General features: G+C 43.7%; 1 pseudogene; it reads right to left on the bottom strand.

The window, feature by feature from the left end:
* LOC105742716 overlaps positions 1–8,878 on the bottom strand; it is a 94,857-nt pseudogene that overhangs the window by 37,936 nt on the left and 48,043 nt on the right.

Genomic DNA, 8,878 nt, shown 5'->3' with positions numbered 1-8,878 from the left:
TCATGCAAACGGTTTCATGTTTAATTTCCTGTAAATCACTTTGAACCTGTTTCATACATTCTATTTCTTTCCTAAATTGTTTATTCAGGGGCTCCATCATTTTTATATTCTCCTCTATTTTTTTATCAGTGTATTCTTTAGAAGCACTTAGTACTTCTTTGATTATAATTATCACTACATTTTTTAGTTCCAAAATTATTTGTGATCTGATTTCTTCTATGCCTTTCTGCAGTTGATTCTTTACTGCCAACGCTATTATTTCCGAGATATCTGGTGTGTGATTTCCAGTTTCCTCAGTGCTAGTGTGTTCTGCATTTGTACTGGGTGGACTTGGGGCCTGAGACTGCATTTTGTTCCTTCTCTTTGTCATTTTTTATACCATTGTCTTCTGAACTTTGGTGTAGAGCTTAGATAGAGTTATTACCTTAGCACCAGGTCCGGATCTACGAAGTTCAGATTCCTCCAGTGGGTGTTGTTTGGATCTGGCTGCTGTGCTCCACTTCTTTCTGCTGAAGGCGTTAGAGTTGAACCCTTTGTGTCACTCTGGCAAGATGTTCTGCTCCTGAATCAGCTGAGTGGGTCTTGCCTCTAGCCTCTTTGCAGGGAGTTCTGCTGAAGGGTTCCGCACCGGGCCTGCACTCTGGGTCAAATGAGGATCCAGCAGGCCCCGGGTCGTCTCACTCACACGCCAGGCCTGGGCTGTGAGTCTATTCAGGATCTGTGGGCCCCGGGTGGTCTCACTCACATGTTGGGCCTGGGCTCTACAACTCCTTTTACAGAGTTGCCCCAAATTAGAAGACGCTAATTAAGAAACTTCACTCTAATGATTCCTACAAGATGTCCTTCTGGTCTTCAGACCCTACATTGACAGCTCTGAAAAGTACAGAGGGTCCTAGTGAGTCTCTGAAGTCTTTCATTTAAAACCAAATAAGGGATATATGGCTACTTACTACCCTTTCCACACTCTTCTTTTTGTATTGGGTATGTTTGTCATACATGATTACGTTCATCAGAGGAGTTGGTGTTAAAGGCAATCGTTCTAAAAGGGAAATGAATGACAGCAGAGAGAACACTGTGACTCCCCCTGGGAGCATGGTTGCGTTGCCCTGTCACTGCTGACAAGTTCAGTGCTGTGGCTCTACCATCCATGATACAGCCTTGGCTGCAGGGACCTGCTGGAATGAGGCGAGCCTGGGAGTGCAACCCCACCCTTGTTAGCTGTGCTCAGTCTCCTCCTGGGAGCTTTTCCGACTTTGGAAAGTCTAATCAAGGGCAGATCCAAAGTGACGGTTTGCAGGGCTGGCACTGTGGGGTGTAGTTATGGAGTGAGCATCTAAGGCAGTCGGTCCCCTGTCCCCCTGGCTGCAGGACTTGGTCAGTGCCCTCTCTATCGTGGTTGCAGACACATGGCTGGCAAAATGCTCCAGAAACTTATGGGTTACCAGAAGTAACTGCTTCAGGGGAGAGTTCTCCACACTGAATCCCTGCAAGGGGATGGGGGATGAGGAGCAAGTAGTGGGGAAGAGAAGACACTGATGGAAACAGAACCCCTGAGCTCCACAAGGGACAATGGTAAGACACGCTGTATTTGGGGGAGAATGAGGAAAAATATTGTAAATCAAACAAAACATTAACTTTTACTAATCAGAGGACAAAAAATGGCATTCAGAGCTAAAATGCCTTTGCAAAGAATGGATTTTTGTCTTTCTTCCAAAAGTCAAGAGCTGGGTCTGGGGAGATAGCTCAGTAGAGTAAGTGCTTGCTTGGCAAGTGCAAAGGCCTGAGTTCAACCCCCATTTCCACCTAAAACAAAACAAAAAACAAAAAACCAAAAGTCAGGAGCCTTGAGCACAGTATTCCTCTGTCCCTGGTACTCTCCTGCGTCCCATGCACCAGGCTCTTCTCAATCCCAGAACATTCACACGGTCCTAGGGGTGAACCATGACTATGATGGGAATATGCTAGAGAGCAACAGCCTAAGGGCGGTGTCCCAAGTGAAGATGGGCACACACAGCTTCCCAAGTGAGCCCATGGGGTGGATCCACACAGCGCCGCGTGGCCCACCCAACTCTGCAGCATGCTTGACTGTGCCATCCAAGGGGGTAACTGCGCTTGGGTAGCTGCCCAAACTGGGGGTCCTCTCTCTATGTTTTGATTCAACCACCCGGAAATATCATACGCTGAAAGAAAGTCTCCATCCTTAAAAACTTCAGTCAAGCCAAACCATGCTTGGAGAGGGAAGAACAAGCTAATCAGATGTAGTAAATAAGAAAATCAGTCATGTTATTGGCAAAGCTCATTGAAGAAAATAATATTGCTGTGCTTTCTAAGTGTGATGGAATCAAGTAGACTTCATGAGTTTTCTTCCTACTTACATTATATATTCCTACTTACGCTCAAACTCTTTGGAATAAATTTTTGATGGATTTGCAAAATTTGAGCTAAGACTTATGCAGTATCTGCATAATATCCAAAGTAGTACTTTAAAGCATTGAAAGAATTAGCTATCTCTGTGACATATCAGTCAAATTGATTGCTTGGAACAATATAAGAAAAGCTTTTGACTTATTAAATTTGTACTTTTTAATTGCTTTTATAACATGTTATATATAACTTATATGCTAGTCAGTCAGATGTATATCTATGCATCTTATTTAGCATGTGATTTTTTTTTCTTTTCTTCTTTTTTTTGGGGGGGGGACAGGGTTTCACTACAGAGTTCAGGCTGGCCTTGTGCTCACTTTTGTAGCCCCCAGGCTGGCCTTGAACTTGCACAGATCCTTCTGGTTGAACCTCCTGAGTGCTAGGATTACAGGTATGTGCCACCACACCCAGTTCGGGGGCCACATGGTGGGCACCTGCATCAGAGACTAAAATGGCTCACTTGGGGATCTGGAGCTGAGACTGAATGGCACGTGGAGCTGGGAATTGAACTCTAGTCCTTGGGCTTGCCAGGTAGGTCTTATGCCTCTGAGCTATCTCTCTGGCCCCATGATTATTATATTATTTTTTAATGTATTTAGTACAGGGTCTACAGAGTCTCATTACACAGATCAGACTCGTAGTGATCCTCCTGCTTTCAGCCTCCCGAGCGCTAGGATTATAGGCAAGAGCCACCACGCTCAGTCTCATTGGCTGTCTCAGTGCGCCCCAGGGGCGGGACCAGCATGGCAGGCCAGGATTGAACCCCCTGGCCCCTGTGTCTGCCTAAGCAGGTGCTTTAATCCACTGAGCTATCTGGCTGGTCCTTGATGATTATATTTTAAATAAATTAATTTCATGTAATCTCATCTGGTTAACTAGTTTTCTAAAACATTCTTTAAAAGCAGTTACAGCTCAGTGAAACTGAGTGAGTGTCACTGGTTTTGGGATCATTCAAATCTTCCTTCAGTAAAGCACCACACCAGTATATTGTGCTTTCTTTCCTTAATATGTTCTGTACCGCTCGTTTGGGCCAGGCAGACGCATCATGAACACGTGACCAAGTCATACACACCAAAAATGCACACATACATGCAACCTTGAAGGCAGCTGCAGAGTACAGCTGAACTCCAAGGCTTCTGATAACGTGAACGGGCAAAACATGATTGTTTGAGGGAACGCCTGGATGCAGGCAAGGATGACAGCGTTGTCCTCGAGCAGGGTTTCATAGTAACCATCGATGCTCCTGTCAAGGCAATTCCTTTTACCTAAATGTTCCTGGGAGAAATCTCATGTATTAACCATCATGGAGTTTGCTATGTTTTAGGACAACACAACTTTCAAAGCTCGGTGTTTTAGAAGATGCTTATTTTCTCTGTAAATCAATTTTTGTTTCATAGTGAAACCTTAAGGTATAGTCATTAAACTTGATGATTTACATGTCACATTTGAGAAACATAAAGGTAACAGGCCAGGCGAATTTGTTATTGACTCACTCATTCTTTTTAAAGAATGTGTTATTGAATGTGTTATTGAAGCTTGTTAATCAGACAATTTTGGCTCACAGGAGTATTTTAAGGGATGATGTTACAATTACTGCCCCCACTCATGCTAGCTGTTCTGCACAGGCTGTTGAATCATTAGTCAGTGATCGCCCACTGTGAAATCTGAATAAAATGTGAATTATCTAAAAATTGGAGGGCATGTGAATTCTATACCTTTCACGGTTTCTTCCAGCTGTAAAGTCCCCACATTTGAAGCATGACCCTATCCCTGGATTGCACAGTTCAGCAACCCCGTGACAAGGGCAAGGGCAACAACACTGCTCACAATGGTGGCCAGCCTCCTCTCCACAGCAGGGGCACTGACCAGTTGTCTGTCACAGCTGTGCTCTTGGAGCCTCTGGGATGGCAGTCACATGCTGGGTAAAGCAGAGAACTCTGTTGGGGTGGGCCAAGTGGCATGGCAGTGGAAAATTAGCAGTTCTCATTTTGCATTCTTGTCCCTGCAGAGGTGAATACAGAGACCTTATAGTGTCCTTAGAACAAATGCTGGCATATAATGGGTACTAGGTAAATAGTAATTTACTGATTCCTTTAATAAGTGACAGCTTGTGAACAACTGACCCTTAAAACATTTGTTGTTTGTACAGAGGAACTGAGCAAACAACATGATTTCAATGATTTAAACTTGCATATAGCTTAGGTGTCAAAGTATGACTGAAATTTGTAGAATTGTAAGATCTGTGGAACTGAGGGCATTCCTGTAATCTCAAACTACTGCCTGTAATCCCAGCACTCTGGGAGGATGAAGGACAAGGGCTGAAAGTTTGAGCCCAGCCTGGCTGAGACCAGTCTTTACTTACCAAGACCTTGTCTCAAATTAAAAAAAAAAAAAAAAAAAGGGTTGTAAAGTCCTGGCTTCATTCCCCAGTATTTTAGAAATGAACAAACAAACAAGCAAACAGCAAAAAGTACAGATTTTGCAGCTGAGATTGTTGAATTTGAATGCTAGGTCCATGGGCTCTGTGGTGTTAGCAAAGACCACATGGAATGGAAGAAACATTTGCTCCTCTGTGTAGATCCCTCTGTGTGTCTCAAGCATTTCATAACTTAATAAAGAACACAGAGCAGGATGGTTCACTATGGGGGACGCAGCTATGCCCAAGCAGTAACCAGGAAGGGGGCGACCTCTCTGAATCATGGCCCAAAAGATATATTCCCCTGCTGGAAAGGAGAATTACCCTACAGTAGGTTTAATGAATCCTAATGTAGGTTTCTGATGGGATCAGCTTTCTCACTAATGGTTTGCACAGGGTACAGGAACAACATATCCCAAACATGGCAGCCAGCAGGCTGAACCACTGACGTGGCTGAAGCTCTGTCTAAGCGTCATTAGATGGTGGTTAGAAAATGAGCTAGAAGGCTGCTTGAAGCCCAGCATCAGAATGGGTAGCATCCTCAGTTGGGGAGGTCTTATCTGGAGCGACAGTGTCATCTTTTGCTTGATTTCCCAGGCTCATTGTTGTTCCTGCCTCTTGTCACTGGGCTGACAGGCCAGACCGTAAAGCTGGGTGTGCCTGACCAACTGCCCTCACGGTGTTGCCTGGATCACAGCCCATTTAATGTGGATGCAAACTGCTGGAAGCATGCCACGTTCTTCTCATTACTTGGGACTCCTAATGGAGATCTCTGTGCTATGCCATTGGTCAATGGAGGAATAAAATGTGGTGGAAAATCTTGCGACACCTTTTGTTTATGGAGATAGACTAGCTTTGAACAGTGTGGTCAAATCCCAAGTTCCTTCTTGAAATCTCCACACCCCTTTGTCTGCATTCCAAACATCAAGGTTGTGAACAAGCCCATTTCCCTTCGCGGTTTTGGCTATATACGGTGACAGCCATGATGCCCGAACCATAGCTCCCAGCAGAGCACCTGTCGCAGCGGTGCCCAGCCACATGGGGCTTGCACAGGCACCGACTTCCCAGTTTGCCACCCAATTGTGCCCTGAGGGTGGCGCTTGCAGGCTGCAGAGAGAAAGGCAGGAGGCAGAAGTCAAAGAGGTGGCAAAGAGAAGTACCTCGGTCACTGTAGCTTTTAGGTGCCCTCTTCGTTTGCCGCCTCTCCAATCTTCAACTGCCTGATCAGTTGCATGGCCCTGTCATACAGATCAAAGGCAGTAATGCTTGTGTAGTATTTAGAGTATCACTTGGCATGTAGTAAGCACTCAATAAACATTACTTGAAAAGTTAATGACAATCTTAAAATGAATTGTTTTAAACAATGTGAAGGCAAGTGTCACCATTGGTTTTTTCAAATTCCTGAGGTCTTACGAGGTGTGATAAAAATATACAGTGAAGGTTTAAATTATAGGTCCTGCTTTACTTTGGTCTTAACCATCCAGCAGAAAAGTATAAAAACGAAGCATAAGAAGTAAAGCCATGCTGTTATGGTGAGCTGTAGGGGACTCAGGTCAACAATTTCTGACACTACCAGTCAAGCAGAAGACCCAATACTATTATGGGCTACTGGACTCTTAGAATATTTTGCTGAGTTAACACACCTATAATATTCAAATGATGGAACTAAACAAAAAAGGGGATACAGATGAATGTCCATTTTGTATCTGTGTATTCAAAGTGGTTAGGATAGATATATGGTTACATTCTCTTAATGAATAGAGGGATTTGTTGTAATAGTGTTTGTAAATAGGATATCATGTCTGCATCTTGTATAGCAAATAACCACTAGGAAGAGAGTAGGCAATGTGTTAATTATTGAAACTGTCCTACCAATTTGATTTGAAACTGTCTCATTGCTATTTGTCTCTCAATAAAATTATGGAAAAATAAATAAATAAAAAATTTTTAAAAATGTAAAAAAAAATTATTACAGTAAAAGACACATTGACATCACTTCCTCTCAAATATTCTCCATTGTTTCAAACACACTTATCAATTGTTCTTGCTGCGCTCTGGAGCAGCTGTGGAACTCTTCTGTTGTGTCCTTGTAAGATGTGGTCAGAAAATGTGGTAAGCGGTGCTCTGTTTATACCTAGGGGAAAGGCAGGCTCGTGAGAACACTGCAGCGCCCTCATCTACACCATTCACTGATCTGGCACAGAGCCTCTGTCTCTGTCCCAAAGTCAAAATGACAGTGAAAGGTGAACATTTTGAATCAATTCAGGACGTTGAGGCAGCGATGACAGCACAGCTGAAGACACTCACGAAAGAGGACTTCCAGAGCTGCTGCAGAAACAGCAAGACAGTGGAATAAGTACATCTGAAGTGAGGTGAAGTATTTTGAGGGGTATTAATGGCAATGTGTCCTTTATTGTAAAAAAATTTTTAAAAATCAACATTTATCATAGTATTCTTAGTGACGCCTACAAGGTTATATTTCCCCTAGTCCACATATCCTGTGGGATGGTGGAAACACTGACTCAGTAGTCCTGTCCTAAAGCAGAAAGCATTTGCCTGGAACTCAGGAAGCCCAGCCTCTTACTGCAGTTGTCACTCTATGGCACTGGTTCTCAGCTGAGGGGAAATTTTGCCCCCTAAGGAACATTTGACAAAGCTTGGAGACATTATTGGACATTCCAATTAAGGGAAGGTGGTACTGGTATCAAGTGGGTAGGGATATGGCTGAACACCCTAGAACAAATAAGAATCCCCACAACCAAGAGTAACCCAGCTCAAAATACCAGTAGTGCCGAAGCTGAGGAGCTCTCCACTCTAGTTAAGTGAAAGGAGCCAGTTACATTGTGTTTTTGACTCTAAAATGCAAATGTATTAAATGAAAGTTTGGGGGCTGGGGAGATGGCTCAGTGGCCCAATTGCCTGCCTGGCAAGTGCAAGGTCTCTGGTTCTATCCCCAGTACCACATACATGTATGTGCTGTGCAGGCCCCCGAATCCTACGTGAGCCTTGCCAGTTTTTTTTGGACTCAGGATGCCTTAAAGGCAGGTCCGGTAAGGTGTGAGGATCTGGGGATGGAACCACAGTATCCTGAGCCTGCCTGCCTTTGCTTAAGCAGGCACTTTCGCAACTGAGCCAATGGGCAGGCCCCTCCCTTGCGCTCTAAATGGCAGCTGTGCATCTTTCGGGCTCTAGCAGAGCTCGCCAGCTACTCGCCGTCATGCAGCGTGGCCGAGATACTGGTGATCTGCGTTTCACACGCACCAGGGAGCTCCCGAGACCCCGCTGTCCACGTGGCTCTGGTCCAGTTGCGCAAGGGCTCCTCCGCCATGGCCTGCTCACTGCAGAAATCCTCTAATGAACTAGCTTGGGGAAAAGGGCCAGGCCTTTGAAATACTGAGAAAGGAAGACTCACGTTCCAACTGTCTGCTGTCCAAGATTCTTGTTATATTAACAAAACCCCCAGAGCTTTGAGAATAATGGTTCAAAAGAGACTCAGCTCAATCCTTTAAATCATCTAGGACTGAAGATTTTACAATATGTAATTATTTAAGAAATCTTCAGCTAAATGTTTACATTTATTAAATTATGGCAAATAAAACATTCTTTGTCTTCTAATTGGATTCATCATTTCTTACTTGTTGAGGTTTTTGTCTTAGATTTGAAAGACTTTTGATTAGGTGGTTTTTCATGGTAAATTAAGAAATTATGGTTTAGACAGAGCTTCTTATAGTGTAGCGTGAACTCTGATTCCATGAAATTGTCCTGTAAATTTTCCAATTACATGTAAACAGTGGAGTTCGACATCAGCCTATACTGCCTTCTAAGGAGAAACAGGAGAGATTAACGTACTACAGGCTCCCAAAAGCCCTCCAAGAAAGATACTTTTTTTTTCTCCTCTGGTTTTTGAGATGGGATCTCACTGTATAGTTCAGGCTGACTTCAAACTCATAGTAATCCTCCTGCCTCAGCCTCCCAAGTGCTGGGATTACTAATGTGCACTACAGCATCTGGTAAGAAAGATATATATATATATATATA

The sequence above is a fragment of the Octodon degus genome, unplaced genomic scaffold, assembly GCF_000260255.1.
Source record: "Octodon degus isolate 3935 unplaced genomic scaffold, OctDeg1.0 scaffold00068, whole genome shotgun sequence".
NCBI classification, from domain to species: Eukaryota; Metazoa; Chordata; class Mammalia; order Rodentia; family Octodontidae; genus Octodon; species Octodon degus.
Note: the sequence above shows the minus strand (reverse complement) of the source record. Positions and strands in the feature narration are given on the sequence as shown.